The 13531-nt window shown below is 41.1% G+C and overlaps 1 protein-coding gene across 3 annotated transcripts in view; it reads right to left on the bottom strand.

Annotated features, from left to right (window-relative positions):
* The window catches only part of NYAP2 (neuronal tyrosine-phosphorylated phosphoinositide-3-kinase adaptor 2), a 134806-nt gene extending 132985 nt beyond the window's left edge, over nucleotides 1-1821 (bottom strand). The window contains exons 1-2 of one of the 3 annotated variants that reach the window (XM_063166823.1): nucleotides 1754-1821; nucleotides 507-1003 (exon numbers count right to left, since the gene is read on the bottom strand). The gene's annotated coding sequence lies outside the window, so the exon portion shown is untranslated. Of the gene's footprint in view, nucleotides 1-506; nucleotides 1004-1102; nucleotides 1340-1753 lie in introns of those variants that run through there. The other 2 variants (XM_063166821.1, XM_063166820.1) reach the window with 2 other exon arrangements.
* Nucleotides 1822-13531: the final 11710 nt, after the last annotated feature.

The raw sequence follows: 13531 nt of genomic DNA, 5'->3' as shown, positions 1-13531 counted from the left end.
ATGCAAATAGGAGTGCATTTGGACTCAGAAGAAATCATGAGCTTGTTGCTGATGGACTTATTTTTTTTCCTCCTCTTTAAGAAAATGAAATGGAGATTTCACTACCAGCAGCATCATGTTAAGATGCTGTAAAATATTAATGTTGCAGTGGCTCTGATAAGTGACTATCATAGATGTTAGAAATTATTTCAATTAATTCATCAGAAAATACAAAAAGAATGGTTTTAATTGTTTAACAGTGCTTTTTACAAAAAAAAAAAAAAAAATCAGCTGCACAATGTCTTTATTGCAAGCACAATCAACACGTGAAGTACACAAAACCAGTCAAATAGACTTCAGCTTTTAGTTTAGCAATGGCTTCATTAATACCTTCTAAAAATACATGCAACCTCATCACTATGCATTCTGACAACTCATTATTTCATTTTGTAATGTTATTTTTTTCATTCTAATTAGCACCATATTTTATTAGCATGCTCATATGATGTATTAAAACAAGTACGTACCAAAATTCAAGTCCACGGGGACCGCTAAGTGCAATAATCAAAGGTGACTTTTGCCTGTAAAAGCCCTTTCCTGTGGTTATCTCAGTGCAGTCGGAAGGGATATTTCAGCACCATAAGAAACAGATTTTCAGTTAGGCTCAGTTTTTTTCTTCAGTTAAAGTGCATTAAATCTTGTTGGCAGAATTGCCCAGATTGTAGAACTCGACATTACTATAAGTCAATGTATTATGTTACAGATCTTCTTAACATACGATTAAAATGGCATGGAAAGTTTGGCTTTAAAAATGAAGTGGAAAGAAAAGACAGGTGCTTGCTTCTTTAAATCCACATTCAGAGAGGAGAGGGTACGAATAATGGGAGGGTATAAACAACACCCTGCGTTGAGGTCCAGCAGAGAAGAAACTGGATGATTTTTACCCACTTTACAACACAGACGATTACAGCACCATCATATGCACTAACACAGAGATTTCTAAGGTGCCTCATTTGAATATGTTCTGTGGAGACAAAAAGAAAGGAATATAAGGAACAGCAAATATCCTATCCAAATGGCTTCTTGCAGCAGGAAAGATGCTTGCTCGCTCATTGCCACTTACAGAAGGTCTGAAACAGTCTGGCTCGTGGCATCGTCTCTGTCTCTCCCCCGTGACTACAGGCAGGCTTGCTCTCTCCAGCTGCCCGGGTCCGTGGATGCTGCTGCTGATTAATCAGGGATTCTCAAACAAAGAGCAAGCCTACCTTCGGGTGCCAGCAGGACTGTGGGGCTCCTCTCCCGCTGCAATCCGGCTGCAACCAGCATCCTAGCACCTCGGACAGCTCCGCCGCGCCGGGCCCATGGACACGCGGCACGCCGGAGCTGGGGCGCGCCGGAGCCGGCGCGGCAGCCGCGTCGCTCCCGCAGCCGAGGCTCGGGCGCCGGCACAGCCTCCTAGCTAGGCAACAGTCTCGCCCTTATCGCCACTGCACTGAAGTCTGATTAGCAAATAATCCGGTGGGGGGGAGAGGGGAGGAATCTGCATGAGCAGCACCGTACATCACATGGAGTCTATAGGTAGGAAAGAATATGAAACAACGCCCTTTCCCCCTCCTTCTCCCTTCCCCCCCAAAAAAAGAGAAATTGTTCTTCCACGGAGAATGTATTAGTTAACCTTTAGCCCATATTATGGCTCAAGGAAACGAGTAGCCACTTAAAAGCAACACCTAAGCCTCGGTTTGATACCTCACATTGATGTATCTTTTGCACTCACCCTCACTGAAAAGCAGTGCAAGGCACACAATTACTGCTGACGCAGATGAGAATGCTGCTTGGGGAAGGAGGGGAGGAGCTTCTCAGCCCATCAAAACAACCTCCCACCACCTGCTCCCATTGCACGAGAACAAAACTACGCAGCTCGGACAGACTGAGCGTGACATTTATGCCATTTGCCTTATATCGACATGCACACTCTGGAAAGAAGGATTCTGTTTGAAAAGCATTCAGGGTGAAACTACACAGTTTTATGCTCATCCAGAATTTGTGTAATGGTTTGGAAGAAAACATTTCCTTTCTTCTGAAACGGATCAATCTGTGTTATAGCTCCTCCTTGCAGAGTATGTGCAGTTTTGCTTTCTCTCCCCCAAACCTGCAGCCTGGACACAAAGCAAAAGCGTTCACTCCCTGCGCCAAAGCCAGGGAAAGGAGCGATGGCTGAATGTGCAGAGACTGCATTATCCCATTGTCAAATGACATTTCATTCTTTCTTCTTTGAGTTACAGGCATATTTTTCTCTAGCATAAATCTTGATTCTGATGTTACAGTAACAGTTGAATTTATTCCTAAAACTAATAATAGAAATTATGGTCATGGAATGAAATCCTTTCAAAGTAATGCATGTTCACATGAAAAACTCTGCTGGTACATAAATAAGACCTCACCTTCAGAGCACAGGAGAACTCTGCAGATTTACTACCCCAAAACTGGAATATCAACATTACCCCACATTCAACAGCATTCAAGATAGCCGACTAGACACATTGAAAAACACAGTGAGCACCATGCATTGGAATCACAGCCTGAAGAAAGCCTGATGCTAAAACTGTCTCTCATATTCACTGCTGTTTCATTCCATATGTTTCACTGCAATAATAGTGCATGTCCCAGTACACCTCTTGCAACCCCATGAAACAGGGAAGTGAATTTTCCTCATGACATCCCAAGAGACCATTTCAAAAGAAAGGGTTAGAAAGCCAGAAGAGCAGGGTTTGAAAATATGGAGCGCATTTCTTTCTGTTAAGGAAAAAGATCTGGAAGGGAAGTACCTACAGTGTAGAACTGGAGGCAGTCCTCATAAGAGAGCTCCTTCCCTAGCCCAGAGGCTAGCCCCCAGCTCTGCTTCTGATTTTTTACTTCCTTCAAGGATACCTTAAGAGCAGCTGTGGCCATATGGTAATTGGGAAACTTTTTAATTTTCATCAGCTGGAGATTCCTGTCACATAATAGCCTCTTATTCCCAATACTTTTCCAGAATTAAAGACCTTCTCTATCTCTGCCCTAAGTCATGCACTGAAAACAGAGAAATTGCACAGTCAAACTTCTTTCCAAGTTACTTTAAAAAGGCTATCACTAAAGTCATTACAATTTCATAAGCAACTTGAAGCACTACTACTCTTAAAGTGTGAAACACTTGCCTATGTCTTCACTGCATGGTTCATCCCAGTAACTGGATTCCCTCAGATACAATCCTGACTACCTATGTTATTGCATCTTTTGGCAATTTCCATATCTTCTCATTCTTGCATCTAGGAATCATGGGTTCCTAGGAATCATGCGTCCATCTGCTGTGGAAAGAAACATCCTTTTTTCTTTCCAGTAGAATTGTGGGAAGGGCACTGGCGTTACAACATCTGCAAGGCTGGCAGTTCCATTCCTGGTATTGCACATAAAAGTTTATGATTTAGTGCACAATCCATGAAAAAAAGCACCTACAGACTTGAACATGGCATTTCCTGCATCAATGACAGAGGGGCTGGATCAAAGTTCAGGTAACATGTTTTGTGTTGATCATTGATTTTTCCACAGGTTTCTGCAGAACAGTGCTACTCACCTTTAAACATCTTTAACAACAATCCTAATGAACCCACAAATGACTTTTACTCCTTGGTTATAAAAGAAGTCTAGTCAGCACAAATATATGCACCTCCACAAATTACTGCCTGTGTTCTCATGCTGCAGAGGCCAACACCTGCCTTCCTGAGCTCCAAAAGCCAGCAGTGGAGAACCATGCATTCCCCACAGTAACTGCCAATCCTCTCTTCCTATCTCCTTTGCTCCACATCCTTCCCAGAGTTTACAACCACTCAATTCCAGCAGATTCCACTTGCATTTTCTTTAAATTTCTGAAGAACATGTGCAAGGCTTCATTACATACCTGAAAGATTGACCCATTTTATTTCTGTATGTGTATGCACATTCTCACACATATATAACAAATACACATAGAGAGAGATGTGGCTTGACCTGTGGTTGACATTTGCAAACCAGGAAAAGAGAACATGCAAAACGTGCTGTGGAACTGCTCATTGGCAACTACTCAAAATTGTTGTGGGACACCCCAGTCTCTGCCTGGCCATGCTGACAGTGGGCTGGAGCACAGAATATGTAATGAGGAGACAGAAACCTCTGCAGGAGGCTCCTTTGTCCAGGGCATGACAAGTCCTTTCAGCCTCAGTGACAGGTTGAGGATTTGCAAGGCCTGAAGATTGCAGGCAGCACAGAGACAAAGGGCTTTCAGGAGGAGGAGTATACTCATTTAAGATCCTAACTACCACTTAGTGACTGAGAGAGACAGTCTGCCTGTCCCTGAAGTAAGAGAAGCTTGAGGACAAATGGATTAGCATCAGTGCCACTGATTCAGTCTCTGCTTGACTGGTGAATGGAGGAGAAAGGTTCTCCAAAAAAAGCAAATCCCAGGGCTGTTTCCAAGCCTAAACCTGATAACACCTGAGTTGATACACAGACTGTTATGTAATTATTTACATTTAGGAGGGTCAAAAGGTGCTTAGATTTTTATTTGGATTAAAACAGAGTTAATAAATATTTTTGAATGGAAATGGGTTAATTTGGTAAGCCCAGAGCTTACCATAACTTGGACCTTAAGCAACCATCTCTTTTGTTTGTTCATGCTCTCAGTACCCACCTACCATCATGCTAAGCAAAGGGAAAACTTAAAGATCTATTTGCAATTAGTTTTCAACCTGACACGCTGAAATACTAAATGGAGCCTTCAAGGCTGCTTTTCCCAAATTGTTTCATTCTATGCCCCAGATAAGCTTTAACATTCATGCTTTTCCCCCTCAAGCATTCTCATAAACCATTGAAGTTCTGCAGTTGCTCCCTCTCCCACCCTTTTGCCCTTCTCTCACTCCTCACACACACACTGCTGCCATGGCAAGTAAAACTACTCACACAATGAGAGAAATGGAAGCTCTCAGTGCTCCATTGCAGCATTTGTTTCAGCTATTTCCCATCCCTCTGTAGCATTCTTTCACTTCCCTGGAGCACACTAGCTCTATCCCTCCCAGCACCAGACTATCCACCACCACCATGCACATTTCTCTCCTCAGAGTTCTTAGAGGATTCTTCTAAAGGTAAAACAGTAGAGGGGTCCCTACTCATGTAAAAAGCCAATTAAAGTTAAATGCTTAACTGCCATCTGTGCCTTTAAGAAAAATCTCTTAATTTTCCCCAGTGATCAGGTTTTTTCACATGGGACCAATTTTGCTGTTATTGCTTAGGCAAAATTCCCATTGAAGTCCACAGGGAACTTTGCCTGAATACAAAATATGGAGCAAAACCTTGTGCTTATTTGCATAGACCACAAATCACAAAGATCACATCCTGATGCAAGTGATTTATCCTACATGACAGCTAGCACAACTAGGCTATTTTTAACCATGATTTTTTGTAAAATATTTCATGATATTTACCATTCAAAAAAGAGTCAATTGATTCTTTTTTCTTAAACTGGATTAGATGGAAAGATTCTGGCTGCTTTCCAAACCCCTTAATTACTAAATGGTACATTTTCCACAGAAATGTTAAGCTATAAGTAGTTCTTCTGGAGCCAGTTAGCTCCTAGCTAAAATCAATTAAAGCTGGTAAAGATACATTCTATGGTCAGGTCCCAAATACAGACATCTGTATTTATAGCACAGTGGTTGCTGCTAAAATCCCCCAACAGAGATGCAGTTGCACTGGCAAAACTGTGCTTTCACTGTTCAGCTCATACAGGGGGCAGTAGGTAGGTTTATTACTCCAGGATAATCCCAGCTGTGCCAGTAGAGCTGTACTCACATGATGCTCTATTTCTGCTCTGGTAGCCTCAGTTTTCTAGCCCCAAAGAAGCATTCTTTTTCCTATGGAGTACAAAGGCCAGGCAGTTTAAGCTTGTTTGTCACCTCCCCACCCTGCTGTTCATTCCCACTTGTGAGGGCTTGCAGGGAACTGGGTCATGGAAATGATCCAGAACAGACCTAATTTTGGGTGAGAACGAGGGAGAATCTGAAAAAAACAAAAGGATGGTGTTCCTTTCAACCAAATCACTTCCTTGCACTCCACAATGCAGAGGGCACTTCGCAGCGTGAGAATGGTACCCCTGCCAAGGTGATTCGTGACTTTTACTGGAGTGAAAATTCCCCATGCTACAAACACTGCTTTGCTGGGAATGAGTCCAGTGGCCAGGCACTGGTGCACTGGGACTCAGCCTGCTGAAGATAATCCTGCAGGCAGCCAGGTAATGCTCCCTGTCCCAGAAACCACAACTCTGGTGAGTTTATGCAACCACCCAGCTGCCTTAAGGCAGAAAAGGGTATGTACACAGCACACAAATGTGATCCTGCATGTAAGTTTCACAGTGCCGTACCAGACACTTGACAATTTCTGGGAATTCCAAATCTGTATAAACCAGCACTGCAGCCTAAAAAACAGAACCAAGAATGGAGCTCTGCTTCCCTGCCACCCTCAGCTCTTCCTTTGGCCTTATTCTGGCACAAATGTCACTTGGCCGTGTGGTGAAGCAGATTGGGAAGCTGATCAAGCTGAGAACTAGCCTGGGATTTTGGCACTGCATGGATGTTGTTATTTGTGAGAGGACCACCCTGCCTATGCAATCAGTGGGCAACAGAGACTCAGTACTTACCAGCAGATGGAAGGCAGACCAGTTGGGTCTCATTCAGGAACATCCAACTTCTTGCTTTCATCCAAGCTGGGAAGACACTCAGCTGTGAGCAAGGAGCTCTAGTGAGCTACAAAACGTCCTGAACTCTGAAAAAACTGATGATGAAATCTAGAGCAAGAGGTCTTGGAATCAGAGATGAGAAATTCTCCAGAAACTTGAAGTCTCCTATCTGCACTTATTGATATAATCTGCAGGGTTTTTTCCCAGTACTACAGAAAAAGCAGTCCCATAAATCCATTAAGAAATGGGCAAAGATGGGGAAAGTCAGCTTTATTCACGTTCACAAAAAAGGCATCTGGAGCACTAAATAAAATCCCAGTAAAGATCTGAAGACTGGAAAGACTCAAAGAAGAAATTGCAGTTTATACTTTAGGACTGACAAAGTGGCAAAGTCATCTATTAGAACATAGATTTGCTATGTACATTAAGATGGTATTTATGAGTAAATTGCTGCTGTTGGTTAAATTCTTTAAGGCGCTAACTGCAAAGAAACTGAAAGATGCTATTTGTTCAATGAAATATACTTTGTACCTATAAGACACGCAACTATATAATGTATTTTTAAATGTGTTTTCCTTCAGTACTTAATAAAAATCCACATGAAAGGTTTCTTGCTATATACTTCAGAGCAAGACAGGAGGGCAAGTGAAATATGAATGAAAAAGCTGTTAGACCTCTAGAGAAAACATGCACAGCTCGGTGAGCAGTAGGGAAATCAGAACTGAGGAGATATGATTAAAAAAAAAAAAAAAAAAAAAAGAGAGAGAGAAATTAGAGAACATTGGGAAGACGATGACTTTGAGCCAAAGAAGAAATGGCCACAGCAGAAGAGACAGAGGGCATGTGCATGTTTCTTTGTTTGCTTTTCCTAATGAGACAAAGATGGTCTCAGTAACTCCTGAGATGAAGAAAATGGCCTCAAAGAGGTTTTCAGGCAGGAAGGCTTCATAGAGGGGCTGTAAGTGGTGAGGAGGGCTGGGTACCTCACCCTGCTCACATTGCCCAAACCAGCGAGTCCCACTCGGAGAGGCAGCAGCAGTGTAAGGAGCTGCACAGGCTCAGAGCTTCCTGAGGGTCTGTGGGCAGCAGGGTGGGGAGGTGCTCAGGCCCTGGAGCCCAACCCAAGCATGGAGAGCTGCAGGCGGGTGATGGAGATGGGCCGTCGTGCAGGCAGAAGGCACTGCTGGCAGTTTGCCCTGGTGGCTCATGGCCAGGCTCCCCCAGCCCTCCTCAGTTGTTCCTGACCTAAACCCTGCACAATGATCCAAGCTTAACCAGCACCAGGGGAAGATCTTATTGCCAGAACAGGCTGGTGACAAGGTGAGAGGTAATGGGGTAGCCTGTTGCCATCAGCTGACCAGTTCCCCTGGTCATTGACCAACCAAGATCCTTTGAGGTCAACAGGGAGCAAAAGCCCAATTTTGTTCCCATCAGCTCAGGGAGATAAGCCTCACTTTAGGTGTCTGAGGGACTAGACAAGGGCTATGTTAACAGTAACTATTCTCTTACATTCAGAAAGTCCTATCTCCAGAGAAAAAGGCTGAGGTTTGCAACAGGTAAGTCACAGTAAACACTTTGACCAATATGAGCTATTTTTTCATGCCCAGATATAAAACAAAATTTTAAAAAATCAAATTCTTCTAACTACTAATGAAAGAGTAATGTTGGGACTCCCTTAATAAATTCTTAGGAAAATCAGTTTTTTCCTCAGCTATGGCTGGATAATCATCATATGTCAGCTAATATATTTCTTGTTTTCCCTCCTGCATATTTTCTTAGAGAAAATATTATGATCCTTCATATTCTCTCAGTATGAAAACCATTCCTATCACTGGATGAGCTCAAATTGCCACCACTCAGGAAGATAGGAATGTAAATGAGGAATACCAATTAACCCCTTTACAATTAAAAATATCTCTCTCTATTATATCACCCATTAGTGATACTCTAGTTAATGGTCTGTCGACATTTCCATTAGACCTTTTCCCCCTGCTCCCACACAGAACTAAATCCTGGCTAATCACCTTGACTATACCTCTATGGATTTACACAATACATAGACATGGCTGCAACGAGGCAAAATATAGATTTCACTGTTATCTTGAGCCATTAGATTCTCCCAAGTACCTGTTTTCTAATGTATCATGCTTAATACTCTGTACTCCAAATACACTGAATAATTTTGCAGGATTTTTTTTTTCCAGTGTTACAAACACTTTATGTGCCAAAAGCTCAAAGTAATTGCACAGACCTGTACTAAATATACACCATGAAAATTGTGGACTGAAGCTCAGTTCACAGCAGACTAGTTTTGCCCAGTATACTTCACATTATAGCATGGTTTTTTTTGCACTAGATGTGAGACAGTGTGTTACATTTGGTGCCACACACTGTAATACCTAGAAATGACAGGGTGAATTAAGGACAAAGCTCCAGCCTTAATAGCTTAAGATCCCCTGGCATCCTTATGGTCAAACCACATTCTCCACACTTCTGTAATGTATTTCTCTGTGTGTGTGTCAAATTAATTACAAAAGTATCACGTTCATATATATTGCATTTGTTAGTCCTTTCAACTCTCACAATACACTGAAGCATTTTATAGTGTGCTCATGATCAACCATACTCAGTTCAAGAGCTGGCATACTGGAGAGAATAAGAACTCTGTGCCTGATAGGCAGATGGAAGAAGGGAGAGGTATACAGTGTGAATCCAAAGCTAGAGTTTAACCCTTGTTTTCACATGAGATTTCTCAGTACATTTATGAAGGTATTGTTTGGTGTCTATATGCATCTTGGCACTATTTTTAGTCATGAGCTTGCACACAGCAATTCAGCTCTGCCAGATTTTCCTGGCTTGTTTTTAATCCCCAAATAGAGGATCCATAGCTCTGATGAAAACTAATTAAATACCTCTTGTATACAGACTACCCTTCAGAAACAAAACCTGCACTCTTGCTCACCACAGTTAAGTGTTTAATACAGTGTGACTGGTTTTGTTTGGAATTACTGTTTGCAAACTCTAATTAGACTAAATGAAAATGACTCATATTTTATATATTACAGCTGATAAAATACTGGTTGAAAAAACTGTGTGTATAAGCATGCAAACCAATGCCACCACACACAAGTGCCAGAAATACTGATCCCTGGCAGCCAGGGAAAGAGATCCTTTATTTTAGAGACTATTTGAATTTACAATACCCTGGATTCATGAGGCTACTTAAGATCAGACCATTTGTACAAATGTAATACCAATTTTGTTTAATCTATATTTTAAAAAAAAATCAATTTCTTGCAACATATATGGAACATTAAATTTTTTATCCTCTAAACTGGACCAAGTATTTGCTAAACTAATCTCATCCAGAAAACAATAAGCAAACGTGCAATCAACGTTGCAGTTCACATCTTCAGTGTAAAACTACTGTAAAACAATGCCCTCATTCCTGGAAAATGGGCCTGGCACTGCTGAAGGCCAAGCACAGAATTACATCTTTCTGTGACAAAATTACCTGTCTGTAGAACAGCCCTGAAACCAACTTTTTTGCCTGGTCATATGGATGAGAAAAATAAATGCTTTTTTTTCCATAAATACTCAGCATTACACATAATATCAAGAGTGATGTGTTCTGATTGGTGCAGGGTAAATGAAAGAAATAAACAGGAATCGCCTTGACTGCCTTAAGTTTATATGTTTAAGGGCCAGTTACTCTGTCATTGTAAATATCTAGAAGTAAAAACCTACCAAGCAACTAAAACACAGGCTGGGGAAGATGGAAGGATGGGCAGAAGAACTAAAACAGAAAAATATTTGTCTTGGCACAATCATGCACATAGCCAGCAATAAACTCTGAAGGTGATTGAGACTTTTTCTCCTGCTATCAGTGTAATTTTATTTTCTGTGAGAGTGGATGAATAAACCACAGGTGGTATTAAGAATAAAACTTTGATGCAAGTGCTGTTACCTACACTGGTATGAAGAAACTGCAGCTCCACCTTCCTGCTGAGAACAATGCCAAGGGTAGGTGATTGTTAAGGGTGCACCAATCAGAACCAGTGAGAAATTCCATGTGAGAAAGTTCTTCAGTGGGAAACGGTCTCAACCCTTTATTTCTAAATTTAAAAAAAAAAAAAGACAGACATCAACATTTCCAGAAAGAGTGTGTTAGCAGACAGAAAATGAAATGCAGGCTTGACTCAGTTTCCCATTCTTTCTTGATATTAAAATTAAAACAGGAAAGAGAAAATTAAGCTTCTTCGCTAAAGGGGAGAGGAGAGGGCTGAGAAAGGACAATTGGGAGTATTTGTTGACTTGAGAAAGAACAGACCCCATTGCAAAAGAGATCTTGTCACCTGGCAACATTTTAAAGAACACATATTAACTTGAAATAATTAATCCTTTCTGAATTAATCCCTGGGAAAGAGGATCAAAAGGAAACATTTGGAGTAAACTTGTGGTTTGCCTGAACTTATTTCAAATTTCTGAGATATAAAATAGAATCTTTTTTGAAAGCCAGACAGCCACCACAATGAAAGAAATTACAAATCAGCTCATTTCCCCAAGATGTTTTGGCTTCCATGGATCAACATTTTCTGATTGAAAAAGCATTCAATTAAAATGACAACCAGATCCAACTTAAATGAGGCATAGGAGGTCAGGAATATCTCTTGAGCACGAGATGTCTTGGTCTTGTCCAAGGAACATCCTTCTCTATCAATAAAGCCAATTACTGGGGACCAGTGGGCAGAAGTTAAAGAAATGTAATGATACTTCTTTTTCCTTCATTATCAGGAGAATTCCATATCACTGATATTTCAAGACTTACTAGTGGCAAAAGCTTGAGTAAAAGCTTTTTCTGCCAGTAACAAAGAAAAAAAGGAGGAGGGAAGAGGGGAAAGCAGAAAATTTGCTTCTACTCTAACCCAAGAACAGCAACAATGGCATATCTCCAAAAACATTCCATTACATAGGTGTCCTATATTCCAGTTACTCAAAAAGTGGCAGCAGGCACTAAATTTGCCTTTGTCTGAGTTTCTGTGCCCTACCCAAGCTGCCCTTAGTGTTGAGCAGACTAATACCTCTGTATTTCTCTCACTGCATCCCTGTCCACTGTGACTTACACAAACTTGCCCCTTCAGCACACTACACAAATATTCAATAGAATTTTTATTCCTGCTCTCCAGATTGTTAAAAGCAATGCTAAGTAAATAGCACAAAATTAATGTACTATTCACAGTATTGCATATTCATGTTGCATATTCACAGTATTGACAATTTTCAGTGACAAAATGGAGAGAGATCCATACAAAAGCAGAGAAAGAGATCCACCGAATTCCACAGCTCTGAGATGTTCTTTGCAGGTGGAAAAATACACAAGCTAAGAAAGCTTCAAGGAAAGTCTTCAGATCTCTGCAATCTCATGCTCATTGTTCACTAAACTTTATTTTTTATCTTTTTTACAAAAGTGCATTATCCATGAACACAGAATTGTCCCAGGCTAATATCTGGCAAGAAAAAAAAAGGAAGACAGCTTATAATGTTGTGTCAGCTCTGTTCACACACTGCTCAAAATGGGCAAATCCAAGAAAAAAAGCACAAGCATGTCTCCTCTTTCCTTCATCCACACACTTCTCTAAGCTGAAGTGCATTAGCAATCTCAGATAGCTAATTCTTAATCTTCAGCAAAAAAGGCCTTGAAGTTTTTCATTTCCATAATTTAAACAAATCTGAGGACTCTTCTCTGGCAGGATTTTTTCCCCCCTTAATCATTGCTATGACTCATAAATAGGATACAAAACTGTAAAAGGTGCTGTGAACTCCTTGCCAGAATAGGCACTCCAGAATGAAGTGGCATTACTGCTTCTTATCTTGTGCTTCTCATTATTCATCTGTTTCATGCCTCTTCATTGCCAAGATAGTCTAACATTTCTGGTGCTTCACATTTCACTGAGGTTTAATTGCAAATAGCTTCAAGGAGGAAGAAAGGCAATAAAGACAGACATGAGCTAAGGGATTTTGGCTTAAAGAGTAAATGTTGTCACTGTACAATTTAGACAAATTAACTGGGAGGGTGACACAAAGGATTGAAAACAGACCTGACTGTAGGGATATACATGGAACAGACAGACTGACTTTCACATTAAATAAGATAGAGCCAGTGAATACATTTCCATCTGGTAAAGTGGAAGGGTTTTATAAACACAAATGAGAATGTAAGAGGGTTCCTCAACAATGGTCTCAACAAATGAAGGGAGGAACACAGTAAAATATCTAGATTGAACTTGAGCAGTGGGAATTATCGGGAAGTTCCATACAGAAATTCATACAGAAGTTCATACAGAAATTCTAGCAGTCAACTCAAGAAAGTCCCTTCTTTTGTACCACTGGTCAGTATGATGCACTCAAATACTACTCTTGGCCTCTTAAAAAGCAGTGCATTGGATGAGACCCAGACAGTGGTGTTTGAGCTGAAGTTACTGCCACTCTCTGCCCTATAAGCACAGGAAGCAGTCTGCAGTCTAGCAGGACTGGCCCAAATCAGCTCATATAGATGATGATACCACTGGCTCACTGAAGAGCACAGAAACTCCTTCCCTGATATGGATTTCCCACAAAGCTTGCACCTCTCTGAACAATAATGTACAATTTGGACATTCATTTTAACCTATTGAACTCCCTTACAGACATACAGGCTTATAAAATCATCCTGCAGGATCCTGACAGGGATGTGATGTACCACCTCACACTCAAGCACACAGCAAAGACTTTTATTATGTGCAAATTCCTGGGAACCACGCCTCAAGAGAT

This window comes from Melospiza melodia, chromosome 12, assembly GCF_035770615.1.
Source record: "Melospiza melodia melodia isolate bMelMel2 chromosome 12, bMelMel2.pri, whole genome shotgun sequence".
Taxonomy (NCBI): domain Eukaryota; kingdom Metazoa; phylum Chordata; class Aves; order Passeriformes; family Passerellidae; genus Melospiza; species Melospiza melodia.
This window is presented reverse-complemented; position numbering and strand designations above follow the sequence as displayed.